General features: G+C 45.4%; 1 protein-coding gene across 1 annotated transcript in view; it reads left to right on the top strand.

The window, feature by feature from the left end:
* The window catches only part of SDCCAG8 (SHH signaling and ciliogenesis regulator SDCCAG8), a 1,463,224-nt gene that overhangs the window by 1,191,218 nt on the left and 253,674 nt on the right, over positions 1-18,332 (top strand). The window lies entirely within an intron of this gene.

Raw genomic sequence — 18,332 nt, 5'->3', positions numbered from 1 at the left:
AAACAAGTCCAAGTCTGTTCTGACGCCTGTCCAGTGCCTACAGTACTTGGGAGCCTCCATCGATACTCTTTCAGGGCTTTCTCTCCGCTGCAACAAGTCCAGGAAATTAGGGCTATGACCCTGATGTTTCAGGCTCTATCCTGGATCATAATGAGAGCAGGTCAGAGGCTTCTTGGCCTGTTAGCCTCCTGCATCCCCCAGGTCAGCTATGCCAGGCAGCGCTAGCCTTTAGCATGTGTGAGCTGGGCCCGCGTCCAGGCGCAGACCTTTAGAGTGGCCAGGAGCTCCCTGCAGCAGCCTTCTTCCAGTGACTCCACAGAAAATTGCATGTTAACACTGTTTATGGTGCTCATGGTACCCATATGTGTATTGTGACTACTTTTTTTATCATGGCTCTCCTTTCCCTTGCATCCACACCTTTACCCTACCGCTCTCATTGTTTTTTTAATACACAGACGGTCAAATGAGAGGAGGTGTCAAATTTGGTTTTGCCCATGCTCTGATTCTAGGTGCAACAAGGCTTTGTGACTTGATGGTGAATCATCAGTGCAATCTGGTCGATGTCACCCTGGTCTTGGAGGAGACGGCTAGAAACATGCAGTGGTGGATGCACCTACACAATGGTTCCAGTGGCAGACCCCTCTGTCTTCCTCACCCAGAACTGAGGGTGTTGACAGATGCGTCTCTGCTGGGCTGGAAGGGTAATCTGTGGGAAGTGAATATCAGGGGACTCTGGTCTTCGACAGAGGGCTGACTCCAAATCAGTCTGCTGGAGTTGAAGGCCATCTGTCTGGCTTTGAAGGTCTTCCTGCTGTCCTTCAATGGAAGGCTGGTGCAGGTTCTCACAGACAAAACCACCTCCATATGTTACTTCGACTCGCTTTATAATCTGTCATATCAGGCTGTTACTATGTGAGGACCACCTGTCTCAGCTGCTCTGCTGGGTTCTCCAACCAAATCTGTGCAATCTACATCTATATGTGTTGCGATTGCGCGGTGGCAAGCAACTGTGTTTGATCTACCCCCTAAGTTGATTGTTGTCATTCTTGCCACTAAGCATTCTTCCACAAAGTCCATTTATGCCAGGAGCTGGCTAAATATTGTGGCCTGGTGTGACGTTGGCAAGATTGAACCTTTCCAAGCAGTGCTGTTGACATTCTTTTTTTTGTATTATCTTTGGTCAAGCAAGGCCTTGATTCAGACAATATTTACGATTATTTGAGAGCCCATTAAGCCTTTCTGCATTTGCCAGATGACCTGTCCTTGTTCAAATCACCTGTTGTGATGAGATTTATAAAGGATTAGACACATTTCTTCCAAAATAGTTTGTGATACAGAAGTGGGACCATCACTGGGTATTGACATTTCTCATAGGCACGCCCTTCAAACCGATACATACCTGCTTGTTCTGTCTTATGACTTTTATGACCATTTTCTTCTTTACAATCATGTCAGTCGTTGCATGAATGAACTTCAGACACTTTCAGTGCAACTACTGTATACCACCTTTTTCCAATACAATTTGGTGCTGAGGTCTCTGGTGACATTCTTGCCAAAAGTCATAACTTCATTTCACATTTATTAGTATTATTTACCTATGTTCACTCTTGTCACTACTCTCTCACACTGTCTCGTTGTACAAATATAACTGTCTGTGTATTTGTCTATCTGAATTTATTTTGTGTTGGCAGGAGAGCCAAGGCTCAAAGTCTGACAAAGGTCTTCATTGTTTTTCTTTGTTCTGCTTCACATTGGGCAATCCTTTACTCTGCCTGTATTCTTTGCTCCCCTAAACTGCCCGAAATATGAGGAGAGGCTTCACCAACTGGAACCCAATAGGCTTTAACCATTTATATTGATTGTACGAAGGATCTTTGAGTGGGCGATCAACTTTTTATGGGGTTTTCTGGGGCAAATTAAGGGAAGGCTGTGCAGAAGAGGACCCTGCATTAAGATCTGTTACTGACTGACCATGAAGCAGCGACTGGAAGTTCTGAGAGCCCATTCCACCAGGGCTAATGCTGCCACCACTGCGTTGGCTCAAGGAGTGCCTGTCCTTGGCAGCTTTCAGCCTTTGATGTTAGTGCCAGTGCACATTTTTACAAAGCATTACTGCCTTGAAAGCCAGGTCCGGCTGGACGACATTTCACCCTCTCAGTTCTGCAAGACTTTTTAATCTGATCCCGCTTCACAGACTGTCCACCTGGGGAGGTACTCCTTTAGTGTCTATTCAACTGGCGAGGCATTTATGGTTAGAATGTTATATTCGCCCTTTGCTTTGTGTCACGATTCATGTCGCGCGCTGTACTCGCGCTGCTCCACTTTGTGACATGTCCTGTGTTCTATCTAACGGTTGGCAGTTGCCCGTTTGATCTTGTACACGATGGTTGGGTTTTCTACTCTGCGACTTAATAAACTACCCTGAACTACACGACGCCGGTGTGCCGCCTCCTACATTGTTTACAACATTTTTGGCGACTGCTGAAGGCGGAGGGTAACGTGAGGAAAAGTGTCTGCCGGAAAAGACGACGCGAGAAAGAAAACCCGACCGGAGGATTTATTTTAGAAGAGAAAGCGGTTTGAAAGTAAGCCTCAACGGAAGGTATGTCTCAAACTCACTCACCGTGAAGGGAAGTGTACACAAGGCTCTCTTCTCCCAAGCGCGACGGAGCGTTAACTGTTACTCCTTAGCCCGTCGACGCAGACAACAGCGCCCCTTACTGCCATTGGTCTTAAAAGGGAAATCGTTGTTGAAGGAAAGGCAATACCAGTGAGCCCCACTGCTCGGAGGGCGGAGTGCCTTAAAAGGAAAACGCACAGCCAAAGGGAAAGCGGCTTTAAAAAAAAATAAAAAAAAAATTAAAAAAAAAGTTGCTATGGTTGAGGGTGAAGTTACTGATGATGAAGCAGAGGTTATGATGATTACGTCTGCTGGCAACATGGAGTCAATGGAGAATGTTGTCTTATCTCGGCCTAAAGCAGATTTTGAATTGAATGGTATTATTGTCAATTTAATGGTGGATGCAGGATCGCTTTACACTATCATCCCTAAGATATTATACAATTCATCTTGCTCTGGTTCAATTTTAGTGAAATCTGACATCACACTAAGGGGTTACCAGGGTGTGAGCATTGGTGTCCTTGGATACTTTGAGGCAAATATCAAGTTTAAAGGGAGGGCCACTCAGGGGAAGGTTTATGTGTCTCCACATGGCCCTGCCATTTTGGGGTGGTTACACCAATATGAACTTAACATAAGGGTGAACCCGAGAGCTGATCCACCTGTAATGTGTATTGACGTTGAAAATGCATGTAATACAGTCCATGATAATTTAGAAACTATTCTTAAGAAGCATGAGTGTATTTTCAATGAGAAGTTGGGGGAGGCCATTGGTTACCAGCACATCATCAAAACCAAAAGAGATGTAGCACCTGTGAAACACACTGCAAGGAAGATACCCCTTTCTGCAAGAGATGAGGTCAGGAAAATCATCAAACAGTTATTAGAGGATGATATAATTGAGCCTGTGGAGGCCACACAGTGGTTGAGTCCAGTGGTGATCACACAGAAACCGGACAAATCCTTGCGCTTCTGTGTAGACCTGCGGAGCCTTAACAAAGCGGTGATAATGGATAGCTTTCCGCTTCCAAACATAAATGAAATTGTCCTGAGTTTGGGTGGAGGAAAGGTATTTTCAAAATTAGACCTTCGCAGCGCATACCACCAGATAAAGCTTCATCCGGACTCAAAGCAATTTACATCGTTCATCACTCCAGAGGGTACTTACCAATTTAAAAGACTTCCTTTTGGCCTCTGTTCTGCAGCCAGTGCTTTCCAAAGGATCATTACGGATGTACTAAAAGACATTGAAAGGGTAGTATTTTTCCAGGACGACATCCTGATTCATGGTTTGGATGTGGGTGACCATGATGTTATTCTGGACAAAGTTCTCTCTGCTCTTTCAAGGGCTGGTTTAACATTACGCAGGGAAAAGTGTGTGTTTGCTGTTAAAGAAGTGGACTACTTAGGGTACCACGTATCTGGCCTTGGTATACAACCAAAAAAAGACCTTGTGAGCGCAATCTGTAACGTGTCTGAACCTGATGACAAAGACAAATTAAGGTCTTTTATGGGCATGGTTGAGTACTATGCGAAATTCGTAAAGAACTTTGCAGAAAAGGTTGAACCTTTGCGTATTATCATGCGGAAAGGGAAAGGTTTCACTTGGGGTGCAGATCAGCGGAATGCCTTTCTATTGATCAAACAGAACATATTAGATGCTAACATTCTGTCAAGTTTTGTGCAGTCTTATCACACAATCCTCACTGTTGATGCTAGTTCCTTTGGGATTGGTGCGGTCTTAACACAGAAAGGGGATGGCAAACAAAACACCATTGCGTTTGCGTCACGCTCTCTGAGTGAGACCGAAAGGAACTACTCGGTCATAGAGCGTGAAGCTCTTGCAGCTGCGTGGGCAACTCGGTACTTCAGGGTGTATTTATGGGGAATCACCTTCACACTCAGGACTGATCATAAGCCCCTATTGAAGGTTTTGGCCCCTGGGGGGATTAGGAACTGCTCTGGGAGATTAGCGAGACTTGCTGTTTGTATACAAGAGTTCACTTGTAGTGTAGAATATTTGCCCGGTTGGTGCAACAGTGTTGCGGACTGTCTTTCTAGATTACCTGACACTAAAGAACCACCTAAGGAGTTAGTTACTGAAAATGTGGTCGCGTTTTTAGATGACTTGGAAAGTAATTTACCCAGCTCCATATCTAGGAGGGAATGGATTGAAGAAATGGGGAAAGATCCTGTTATGGTTGGCTTAGTCAAGATGTGCAAAGAAGGGGTGTCAAGGCAGAGTACTGTTTCACCTGCTCTTAGGCCTTACGTTCAGTTACAGGACGAAATTTCTTTACAGGGCGAGCACATCCTTGTGCGGGGAGAGAAATATGTACCTCCGGCGTCTCTTAGACCCCGTATCATTGCGCTGGCGCATGAGGGCCATCTTGGCCAAACCCTTACTGGCAAACGTGTCAAAGCTGATTTTTGGTGGCCAGGTGTAGATGCACAGGTGAAGGGTTGGGTTGAGCAGTGCCAACCGTGCAGGGAGTCTGAAAAGAGGCTACAGGTTTGTGCTAGTAAAGATGGCATGGGGAAGATTATTGCAGACGATGGTGTATGGCAGAAGGTCTGCATTGACTTCATAGGTCCTTTTCATGATCTGACAGATGCTGAGAAATTCGCCTTGGTTTTGGTTGATTCAACTTCTAGGTGGGTTGAGGTTGCCTTCATGAAAAGCATCACTGCAGAATCCACTGTCAAGGTCCTTGATGAGATATTTCGACGTGAGGGCATTCCCTCAATGGTGTTAACGGATAATGGTACGCAGCTTACCTCTGCTATTATGGAGGAATATTTTGTTTTCCTTGGTTTGAAGCACTTGCGTACATCGCTCTACAACCCACAAGGGAATGGACTTTGTGAGCGAATAAACAGGCTTGTTAAGGGTACTATGCAGCTCGCTTTAGCGTCAGGTCGCCCTGTGCAGAAGGAGATCAAAGAAATGCTGTGGGCATACCGCACTACTGTTCATAGCAACATGTCTGTAACACCTTTTGAGCTCATGAGGGGGAGGGTGCCAGGCACTAAACTCATTCCTACTTGGCTACATGAGAAAAAAAAGGGTGTGGGAGGCGACATCATGGGAAAAGCTGTCTCTTCCAAAATAGCTGAAGGGGACCTGGTAAAAGTAAAACCTGGAGGTAATCAAAGGATGTTCAACAAATTTAGGGGACCCTACCAGGTAAGGTCCGTAGTCGGCAACTATGTTAAGCTACAAAATGGCCAAACGTGGAACCTCCGCAGGGTAGCACTTTACCAAAGAAAGCTTAAGTCTGTTCCTTCAGCTCAAATTTCTAAGGATGTGGTTACTGATAGAGTTTGCAGACCTCTTCGCTGCAAGGTTGCTCCTGCCTATTTGAAGGACTATGTGTAACTTTGACTGTTTAAGGGAGAATGTGGGGTTGAATGACTTGTTTCATTTTGTTCTGCATTCCCAAGAGCAAGTAATGTGTTCAATGATGCTTTGCTTTTTCTTGTGTTCCACCTTTTCTTTGTAAAAGGTTACTATGAGCTTTTGACTTATTTATGTTGTTGTATCCTTTTCTTTCTCTGTTTAAGGAAAGGAGATGTGTTATATTCGCCCTTTGCTTTGTGTCTCGATTCATGTCGCGCGCTGTACTCGCGCTGCTCCACTTTGTGACATGTCCTGTGTTCTATCTAACGGTTGGCAGTTGCCCGTTTGATCTTGTACACGATGGTTGGGTTTTCTACTCTGCGACTTAATAAACTACCCTGAACTACACGACGCCGGTGTGCCGCCTCCTACATTGTTTACAACATAGAAGTATCCATCAGAAGAATAAGTGACTCACCTTTGGTCACGCTCTTTCTGGTGAATGCTCTATATAACGACTGATTCCTCACTGCCCTTCCACCTCCTCGTACTGTGGAGTGGCCTCCTTTTTATCATCTAAAAACATTCCAAGGTAATATTCAACACACTGGTAACAATAATTGTTAATACATCAGGTCTCAGAGCGCAGAAAAGGAAAAAGACAAGAAACTGACATCAGCTCACAGGGTGGCATTTATTTAGGATCTGCTGTGTCACTCTGGCGGTTTTGCACCAGCGTACAGCCGCATTGAGCAACCTAGTAAAAAGTTTCAGAATCGCATCTGGCGCATGGGGAGTATTCAAAGATGAGCAATTTGTGGCTAGATAGTATCCACCAGAAAGAGCATCACTGAAGGAAACTAACTTGTTCATTATAGCCTACTCACTGCACATTAAAGAGAGCTGTTCAGTACTTCATACACTACCCTTCTACCTTAACATTCCCTGCAGTGCGTGCGCCTTCTGTCACTCGGAAGGTATGTTCTTGGTATTTAACAGTACCTTTAGAGGGGTACCTCCATCACCCCTGGGTAGACTCCATAGCGCACTTAGGAGCATTTGTCACTCTTTGTAGCTTAATTGTACCTGCAGAATCTGGGATACTCAGGTGCTTCTCAGTGGAATTCTGATACACAGTGACCCCAATTGTCACACATCAGCTGCAGGGTCTATGTTTGATAATGTACTGCCTACAGTTGGTGTTTGCCTGTGCATGTCGTGAGACCTGTTCTCACACTCCGCTACACCTCTTGCTAATGCACAATGACATTAGAAGCGATACGCTTCCACCACCTTGTTCATAGCACATACACCTCATTCAGATTGTCCCTTATTGATAACACTATAAACAGCACTCTTTCAACCATGCACTCTGAAGGACATCCTACATCCCGGAATAAATCCGAGAACTTTGCAGATGTGTCAAAGGTATGAAGCTCTATATAAATAACTCAATCAGAAACATAGAAAGTGCTTTAAGCGTCGCAAGGGGTGTGGAAACTGCCATATAAATACAAATGCAGTACATCCAAAGTCACCCAGGTAGGTTACTTCCCAGCTTTTGTAATTTGAAAGTCAATACCAATAACCCAAAAATAACATGGCTTACCAATATTTGTATAGTGCTCGGAACTCATCCATTTGTATACACAGGGTTTGGGAATATAGTATGTTAATTTCTAATGGTTGTGAATGACATGCTCAGGTCTTAAGATGCATAGCATCTCTCAGCTCGTGTTCATGTGGGCAGACGTGTGCAAACTTGCACTTAATGCTCACACTAGAAAAACATACACTGTGTTATGTTATATATTTTTGTAAAGAGCAAACGTTTACCCGGAGTTGTCAAGGTGCTCGTTCGGTGAGATAAAACAGAAGCCCTAGTGATGGGTACGGCTTCTCAGAGGGTGGTTATTAGAGCAGTGGTCCCCTTCCTTTTACTTAGTAAACAGGCATGTTTTTAGTGCCTTCCTAATCATGAGCAAATTTGAAATGTTCCTAATATTGGGGGGGGGAGAGTTAGGAGGTCCAATTCCTTGGCTGTAGTATTCACAAAACCTCTACCTCCCCAGTTAGTACATTTTAACCTTGGGGTTAAAGGAGGAGGGGCGTGAGGAAGCAGGCAGATGCTAGGGCTGAGGTGAGTTGTAACACTGAGGCCTTGCTTTCGGTGAAATTGTTTCTGCACCAATACTTGAGCCCAGTTCTATTTTTGACTGAATACAATATCTCTAGCATTTCCGTTATGTACAGGCTGTATAGTAGTGAGAGAATTAGGGGATTCTGAAAGCTGCCAGATCCACACACATACATTCGGAGAATTCAATTTCATCACGTTTGGCTCTTACTCCTCTGTGCAGTTTTTAAACCGTATCTATTGATTTCAATTGAATATCAAATTATCAAACATAATATCAAAATAATCATGAACAATAATCAACACTAACCAGCTAACAACTGGTCGGGTCCTCGGCGTAAGGTATTATCAACAATAGCTCACAAGTAGACAAACAAAGGGAATATAGACAACTGGTCTCTAACGAGGCAAAGACACAATCACTGGCAACGCTACACCGCCTATATGATGTAGGTGACAAATCGGGCAAACTTCTGGCATGGCTTGGCAGGAAGGAACGGGCGGCACGGTGGGTGGAAAGGATCAGGAGGGACGGGGGACGCATGGAATCCACTGACAAGGGCATAGCGGAGGCGTTCGCACTCCACTATGAGAATTTCTATAGAGGCAGAGACCTCGGCACAGTTGACGAGGCTCTACGATATATGGAACAGGTGGACATCCCACTCCTGGATGCAGAGCTCAGCGCCCCACTAGAGGCAGATATCACACTGGAGGAGATTAGTATAGCCATAAATAAACTAAAGGCGGGGAAAACACCGGGACCCAACGGGTTCCCGGCGGAATTCTTTAAAAAGACGGCCGACTTGCTGACTCGTCACTTGTTGGCCTTATATGTTGAAGCCTATGAGATAGGGACTCTCCCACGAGACCTAACATTGGCGACCATAGTACCGATACATAAACAGGGCAAGCCAGAAGAGGATTGCGCCTCATACCGCCCCATCTCACTGCTGAACATGGAGGTGAAAGTGCTGGCCACGATTCTAGCGACACGCCTCCGGACGGTCGTTCCTGACCTCATCCACACAGACCAATCGGGGTTTCTGCCAGACAGAGCGACAAAGCTCAACCTCCGACGGGCACACAACTGGCTTCAAGAAGTGAAAGATAGGACGGAACCGCACTGGTTCCTGTCCCTGGACGCTGAAAAGGCGTTCGACGCAGTACACTGGCCCTTTCTCATGGCGGTGATGAGGCGGTTTGGCTTTGGTCCGCGCTTCCAGAAATGGATAGAGCTGCTGTACACGGCTCCGAAAGCGCGGGTACGAGTGAATGGATGGCTATCGCGTGAATTCCATGTGGAAAGGGGCACGAGACAAGGATGCCCGCTGTCCCCACTACTCTTTACACTCACGATAGAAATCTTGGCGGCCAAAATTCGGCAAAACCCGGGGATCCATGGTTTCACGTGGAGTAATTCAGGGGAGGCACAGGAAAAAATTTCATTATATGCGGACGATGTATTACTGTACATCACGAAACCCGAGGTCTCAGTAGGGACGTTGTTTAGAGAGTTGGAGGGCTTTGGGGCGATGGCAGGCCATACCATCAACTGGCACAAATCAGTTTTGTATACGCCGCGGGGACCTGTGACGGAAGTGACGCTGCCGGACCGGCTACTCACTACCGCGGAGGGGTTCCAGTACCTTGGGGTTTATATCACCCTGGACAAGAAGCTCTCGTTCCAGCGTAATGTGGAACGGATAATGGAGGAGGCAGTAGCAGATATGACGAGATGGAGGCGGCTACCGCTTACCCTACTGGGAAGAGCGGCAATGTATAAAATGATTACGCTACCCAAATTCCTCTACGCACTGCAGAATGAGTACTACCCGCTCCCGGCTAACACGATCACCAAAATACATGCAGAACTGCGATCTTTCCTATGGCTAGGCAAACAACCACGCATCGCACTCCAAACACTCCAACGACACCAGTATAGTGGAGGGATCTCACTCCCGAACCTGGAGGCATACTACTGGGCGGAACACTTGACCCCTATAAACGACTGGCTGCACGCACCTGTGGATCACCCGACCTATGCATTGGAAAGACACAAATTGTCCACGCACAATATACTTCACTACTTATATGGGGGGAGGGCGGGCAGACAGCTCCTGCCCGCTACCATGATCACGATTCGAGCCTGGACACGGGCCTCGAGAGTCACGGGGTGGGAGGAGAAAACTACACGCCAGACACCACTATGGCACTGCAGCTGGCTCACGGAACTTCAAAAGTTGAAAGACTTCCAAAGGTGGGACGACATAGGGATATCCACGATCGGGGATGTGATTAGACAGGGTGAGCTTAAGACATTCGCAATGTTGCAGGCGGAGTTTGGATTACACCGTTCACAACAGTACAAACACTTGCAGCTAGTACATGCATGGAAAGCACAGAAGATATCGCTACAAGATATACCGGAATATTCACCCCTAGAAGGTAGACTCTTGCAGGAGCAAATAATACACCAGGCAGTGTCCCTCACCTACAAAACACTCACGAATAATATGTTAGGGGATTTGGCGAAACTCAGGAGTGTGTGGGAGGCGGAAGTGGGGCAATTTGAGGACTTAGACTGGGAGCTGATCCTGATGCACCCCCGAGAAGTGGCCATTAAGTCGCGGCTACGGCTGATTCAGTTGAATGTGCTGCACAGGACGTACTTCGATAGGAGACGTCTCCTTAAAATGGGGAGGATAACGGATGACACCTGCCTTCGATGCAGGGCCGGACAAGGGGACTTTTACCACACTATCTGGTCTTGTGCGGCGATTCAAGTGTATTGGTCCCAAATCTTCGCGGAATTAGGGGAAGTGCTGGGAGTGGAGCTGGCGCTGGACCCGAAACTGGCACTACTGGGAATGGTGACAGAAGTAGACCTGCCGCGCCCTCATATTATCTTCCTGGTGTTGGCTTTGGTTGTAGCGAAAAGGGATGTTGCAAAATACTGGGGGGTGGCGGAGAGGCCGGCAGTAGAGGAATGGAGGAGGGGGTTAGACCTCTATATGGCTGCAGAACGAGTGACGTACAAAGCGAGAGGCTGTCCCAAAAAATTCCGAAAGGTGTGGGGTAAATGGAGGCAATACCATGGCCTAGAAGCCGGGCACTTTGGAGGTAACTCATAGACGAACAGAGTACAGAGGAGGGAGTGGGAGATAGCCTGATGTAGATCGATGCACGGTAACAGACCAAACCTACTGAAAACTGGGAGTCACCGTACATGTGTGGCGATCTACCGTAGCATGGGGAGAGAGAGACAAGCATCAGTAGAGTAGGCACACATGGCACTGATGGACTAGTGACGCTTAGTTTGCTAGACATGTGATCGGACTATTAACACGTTGAGGGGAGAATCCAACCAGTTTTGTTGATAGGGGGGGGATGGGATGGGGGGGGAGTTGTGGGAGAAAAAATAAAACTAAAGCAGGGCTGGGGAATGACGTGACGTGCTCGCAAGTCACGGACTGAATGCAACTGACTTAATGAAAAGTATGTCGCCGCCCGGCCTCCGGGTTGAGGGCGTGAAGGCTGTGGATATAGCAACTTGATGTAAGTTTTCTCATGCTGAATATGAACCTGGTGTGACTGTATTCTTTTATACCTGCACAAAAATAAAGTTAAAAAAAAAAAAAAAAGTGAAAAAAAAAAAAACAATAGCTCACAAGCACTACATTAATATAATGGAACACCGTGGTAAATGGTGGTTAAGCATCTTCTTGACCCCTGTCCAGGCGCTACAGTGGCTACCTCTAAAAGCAGGATAAGAAGGTAGATAAAAAGGTAGACCCCAATCAAGAGTTATCACACGATGCTGTCATACTCCTCCATGCACTTAAACGTGTTTTCCTTTCTGATCATTTGACGTGCATGTATTGTATTGCATTTATATTAGAGTTAAGGTATGAGATAAGTGGGCAGCAAGAAAGAGACCGTAGGTCTGGGGAGGAGAGGCGTTGGATTCATGTGGTGGAGGCAAAAGGTATATTGCATATTCAGCTGAAGTAGTTTGTGCTTCAAAAGCAAGCACAACACAAATCACTGAAAGCATCATACATACATTGAAGAAAATCCTCGCTCCAGCATTATGTGGTGATGCAACATATCTACCTCAGATCATAATCCGTTTACAGATTTCATTTCATTTCTTGGGATTCTGGTGGAATTGTAATCATGCTAATTGAGGTTGATGTATTTTTCTTTTTAATATGTCTATATGACCTTTTAAGACAACATAGCACTTAAGGTCAGATGTACGACCTAGAATTGCATGCGCAAACTGGTTTGCAACCCGTTTGCGCCTGCAATTTCACTCTGGGCCATGTACAATTCCCAAATAGCAATTCACAATTCATTCGCTACTCGCTATTTAGGAATTGCGAGTCGCAATTAGGAAAGGGGCGTTCCCTTCCTAATTGCGTCCGCAATCAATGTACGAATGTTTTGTGACAACAATTGCGGTCGCAAAGCACTCACAAATTACCACCTTCTTTAAGAGGGTGGTAATGCACTCGCAATTTGGAAGGGGTCCGCAGGGGACCCCTTCTACTTTGTGACTGTCTCTAAAAATATTTTGAAGGGCTGGCAGTGGTCTTAGGGACCACTAACTGCCTAATTTTTTTTAAATGCATCCCGTTTTCCTTTAAGGAAAACGGGTTGCATTGAAAAAAAAAAAAACTACTTTATTTAAAAGCAGTACCAGACATGGTGGTCTGCTGCGCCCAGCAGGCAACCATACCTAGGAGGGCCTGTCATTCCCAATGAGCTCGCAAATTGCGAGAGGCTCATTAATATTAATGAGTCTCGCAATTTGTGACCCCATTGAGAATCGCAAACAGTGGGCAAAACACTTTTGTACATGCAAAATAGCTCCTGCTAGTCGCAAAAGTCTAGCAATTTGCAAGGCGCTATATTGCGCGTCGTACATCTGGCCCTGAGTTACTTATCTGGCAGCCATAAAGTGCAGTCGAGAAATTATCTTAAATATATCATTCCTTCCTCTACACGTTTCTATCTGCTAAGCTGAATACATGATTCAAATAAGCATTGGCAAAGCCAGTTGGCAAAATATAAAATTAAAGGAGGGTTCTAGAAGCCCAAGCACACCGGCCCTTGTACTGAAGCGCACACCTTTTCAGGCGGTTGCGCTCATGCGTTTAGGGACGAAGTTGTCACTCAGTGCTGGCAGCTAATGGATGAAATGGTCTGACCCACTGCCCCATGCTGTTTGGTATGGTGGGGGAAAGCAAACCCTGAATGATACTTGAACTGCCAGTGGATGACGAGGGCTGACCAAAAGCCAGCGTATGTATGTGTACATGTATCTATTTTTTTTAAAATTAATTTTGGTGGAATACATGACTCTTCTCGTGGTTTGATTTAACAAGCACGATAATCCAAATCATTCTTATAAACACAAATAATATTTCTGTTGGTTTTTCTGTTAGGTTCTGTTAGAGCTTGGTGACGTGGGCGTGTCTGTGAGCCAGGAATTTAATAATAGCCACATAAGTAAGCTTTAACGCAAATGCTCTGATTGTCATGTAAAGCGCTTAAATGCCCAAGGGCAAAATTCGCGCAAAATCAAACTGCCTCCTTACATAAGAGACATGGCAAGCATCAGCTTCTATGTCATACGTGCAGAGCCTAATTTTTGGCAGTTTGATATAGCGCGAATTTGGGCCATGGGCATTTAAGAGATTTACATACAATCAGAACATCTGCATTAAAACTTACATTTTAAGACCCCAGGTTAAGGGAGTTGTCCAGAACCACAGGATGATGAGCGGATGTGGGGATTCGACCCTGGTTCTTCAGTTCCACACTCGGCACCTCTGACCATATCCTCATTCTTGTTGCGATGCCAATGTGAACCAGAGCCGCAACTAGAATCAAATTTCAGGGGAGGGGGGAGCTAATTCTTTCAGCAATAGGCAGCAGAGATGCAGGGGCTCTAAGAAGGGGTGAGAAACAACAAAGCCTCATTAAAAAGCAATTGGTCTTTTAAAGACTTGTGACGTACTCGGGTGTGGCTGTGTGTGCGCGCCCTGAAAGCTGTCTCATCCCAGGCTGACACACGACGGGGGAGGGGGCTGGGGTGTCTGAAGCCCTTTGATCCCAGTGGGCTTGCTCGCCTGATGATAACCTAACACTGCAGGAGCTCCCCAGTGCAGAAATACACAGGCTGCATGTTGCCAGCCAGAGCAGCACCTCAACACGCACCATCTGTTGTACGTACCTGTACTTCAGGGCCTGAGCCCTGCTGCTTCATGGAGTACCGGTACTCTTCTTGAGCGAAAATAAGTGCCGGTACTCAGGGGGAAAAACTGAGAAGTACTGGTACTCAGTACAGGTGAGTGGCGGTCCTCCGTTTTGCCGATTACAACTTTGTAAATCGTATCGGCAGTGTACCGCCGGCTTCACCAGGGAAAAATAGTTGTCTGGCGGTGGCGCTGGTGCAGTCGCCCTCAGCATATTTTGAGTTCCTGGACCGATAGCCTTTGCATGGCCCCATTTTCTCTCCCCACCATGAGAATACCTTCAGTGGGGTACAACATGTGCCCCCCTGTTTGTATACCCCCAGTTCCAGCACGGCAGGCACGGACGTCACTGTCCATGCCGTGCTGGAACTTTTTGGCCGTTCCCATTGCTGTCCTTGTTTTAAAAGCACCACCACGGGAAAGGCCAAAGGACCACCAACTGTATTATGAGGTGTACTTTTACTAATACGACTGGCAGTCCAAGTGCGGGTTTAGCACAGCGGAGCCTGCACCTCTGAGCCAAACTCGCAATCAGGCCCTAAGCCTCAAGACCTGAGAAAACATGTGCCTTGTGAAAATTAGCTTCAATGTTAGCTGCTTAACTCTCTAAAAATCCATCCCATATTTTACTTTCCCTATGCAGATGTCATAATACTGCTACGGTTGTCGATCTCTTAATGAAAAGGGATATCCCAGTATTTTACAACTGACTTAAATGAACATTGAATTTCATGTTAAATATTTTGCTTTTCTGATTAACCAGCGTTGACTTCACCTATCTGAAAGTGCCTGATTGGCTGTACGGTATATAACATAAAGCCAGCAATTGTCATGAATGAATTACTATGCTCCAATCAAAAACATATATCCCGAACAATCCATTTTTTACTTTACTCCACCAACTTGACAATTATTTCCACAATATTATGCCCTCTCATTACGTCCTCTTAAGTAATCCTCCTTAATATCACCTATATCTACAGGTCCACCCTACTCCTTTCATATCCTTCTAAACCATCAAAAACCATGGCGCACACACCCATTATTACCTCTGCTATAAATATGTTGATAACTTCAAGTACAGTCTCTGCATGCTTGAAGCTGTGGTTATCTCTTTCATACTGCTAAAATCACAAACTCATCCTTCTGATCTTTCAGACTACAGTTCAGTTTTCTAATTTACCCACCTTTTTAAACTTCTACATCTTTCATTGTGCAAAATAGTAAACTAGACCACCACCATGCAGGCTCGCACCTGCTTTTATTGGTGATCTCTGGGTGGTGCCAGAGCTCTAATTCTGCTAAATTTATTGGGAGTCTTCTACACCGTCTGTCATATGTTTCTTCTTAAAAGACTGTGGGAGTTTGTTGTTAGAGGGTCTTCATTGGCCTGATGTGATTATTTTAATCCTATAGGAAACAGGCAGTGGGTGTGTCCTCCTACATGTCCCATTGGAAGTCCCTAGTGTCGGTACTGTCAATATTACTATTCAACATTTATTTTCTGTCACTGATGAAATTCTTAAGAATCTGAAGTATCTTTTTTATAATGATGCTGATCTTTCTAATATCATCATTAAGGCCTCTCCCTTTCTTGTGAAGTGAAAAATGGTGTAGAGAACTCCTGATGGAAGTTTATCACTGTGTGTGAATCAGCTTTAACTTAATTCAAATAAGAAGAAGATGGTAGAAGCCTCCTGAACTAATTGGCCAAAAGAACCTTGGCAAAACACTAAAGCTGTCTAAAATATTGGAATATGGATGAACACGGAGTATTCGGTTAAGTATTAGTACAACAAAGCTGTGAGCACCGGATTCCATCATCTGTACCTATTAAATAAAATCTTTTGCAGGCTAAATTACCTTCAAACGTTCAAGCTAACATTTACGATACCCATTTTGGCCCGGTACAACACAGTCCCAGTCTGGGAATGTTCTGTATTTCAAAGATAGAGTGTGGCCGTGTTTGGGAAGATATCTAGAATTGTAGGATGGCAACTCACTTTAAACCTGACAGATTTTGTGGGCCTGCTAGACGACCTAGGTAGCTTCCTACACTCTAGCATGAGCCAAGAGTCTAGGTCCTGAGGGCATTTTTCGGGGGCTAGGACTCGATCTCATGGGCTACACAAGCAGAGTCTAGGGCAAGTTCAGTAGCAGCTGGGCACTGTGCAAGTGCAGAGTTTCTTTAGCTTTTGCGTTAATCCAGCTTAACAGGACACCAGCCAACTAGTCTTTGAGTCTACTCACAAGTCTTTGGCACACTTGGCAGCAGGTCTAGCCCTTGGGTCTCTCCATAGATTTAATAGCAGGAGCAGCCCTTCTCTTTCTGAAATACGGTCTTTTTTTTGTAGGTGTAGTCTTTTTTGTGGCATCTTTTCTTTCTGAGGGTCACTTGTGTCCAGTACAATGAGTCACCCCTCCTGGAAAACCGGTTCTGTGATGGGGTTTCCCCCTCTGGAAGAGATGCCAGCCCATCCACCTACACAGAGGAGTAGGCAAGCTAAGGTGTGACTCGTATCTGCCCATCAGAGGCAATAGCCTCTTTGAAGCTGAGTCATCTGTGGCCACAGCCCTCTGGCCCAGGAGGTGACATATATGTGGGGAAGTCAACGTCACATTAGGTCACACCTCCTCTCACCAGCAGGCCTTTTGTTCCACCTTCCTGAGAGCCCCATTCACACCTCCTGGCAGGAGGGCGGCATTCTGTCTTGCATGACAACTGCTATAGAGAATCAAAAATGACTACTGGAACTTTGGGGGAAGAAAGTGGTGACATCTAAAGACAACTTTATATTAAAAGTATTTCTGATAGAGATTTCTATATGCAGATTCCCCACATTTTGAATACCACCATAGATCAGTTTGGATCCAGAAACATTTTTGAATAGTAATGTCCTCCAACTTCACCAGGTGGCATTGTGTGACATCATGGTTCCGCATGCGACTCCATTTCGAGCGACTGTGACGTTGACTTCCCAACATAAATATGTCACCTGCTGGCGCTGGCGTCAGTTCCTTTCTTTACATGTCAACTAACACAGGTCTAGTGTGTCAACTGTAATTCAACGGTTTGGTTAATTTCTTTTAGAATTTTTTTGTGTGTGCAAGATGTTACCAAAACTTTCAGGTTTTAAATCACGTATGACCTGTAACCAACAGATATCAGCCACAGATCCACATGTCTGTTTGCGGTGTCTTTGTTCCGGTCATGACTTGAAGTTGTGTTTATCATGTGCCAATATGAATAAAAAGGCGATTCAGGAGCAGGGAAACAAAACTCGCACTAGCACAGTTCTGGAAATCAAAGACTCAGTCCCTTTCGATGTCCATGGCTCATCGATCTGGGTCGAGGCAATAGGCTGGTCTCGTTCTCCGTAAAGAGGTTGTTTAACGGATAGGATAGGACTTTGTCGAAGTTTAGGAAGATCCATAAGAAGCATGAGAAATCCAAGCATGGGTCTCCTGTTTCGCACCATTCTCATTGTTCCCATCATTCGAAATCTCATGAGGTACTGGGGCCTGCCACTCAGTTGTTCTCCAGCTAAACCTCCTTCACGGGATCCTCCTTTGACATCTTTTCTCTTTCGACTTCCAGCAGATAAGATAGTGCAATCAGATCCAACAGCTGAAGACAGTTATGGAGGAGGCCTCTGGTTGGTCAGTCATCACTGATCTGTCCTCAGCAATTTTTTTTATCGGATTCTGAAGGTCAGTTGCCTTCTACCATGGTCTATACTAGGTCAAAACTCAATCTTTCATAGGGAGAGTATCTTTTTAATGCAGAATATCCTCCGGACAATATTCTGCAGAGTTTGCAAGAGGCTAGCGGTCTTGACACTTCTCCTGATGTACGTTTATCATCCCTTATGCCAGGTATGGCTACCAGGGAGATATCATCTTTTGCTACTGTAATACGCAGAGATTTAGTTTAACTACACAAGAGGCAAAAACTACTTTGTTGACTGA

This window comes from Lissotriton helveticus, chromosome 6 (genome assembly GCF_964261635.1).
Source record: "Lissotriton helveticus chromosome 6, aLisHel1.1, whole genome shotgun sequence".
Classification (NCBI taxonomy): domain Eukaryota; kingdom Metazoa; phylum Chordata; class Amphibia; order Caudata; family Salamandridae; genus Lissotriton; species Lissotriton helveticus.
Note: the sequence above shows the minus strand (reverse complement) of the source record. Positions and strands in the feature narration are given on the sequence as shown.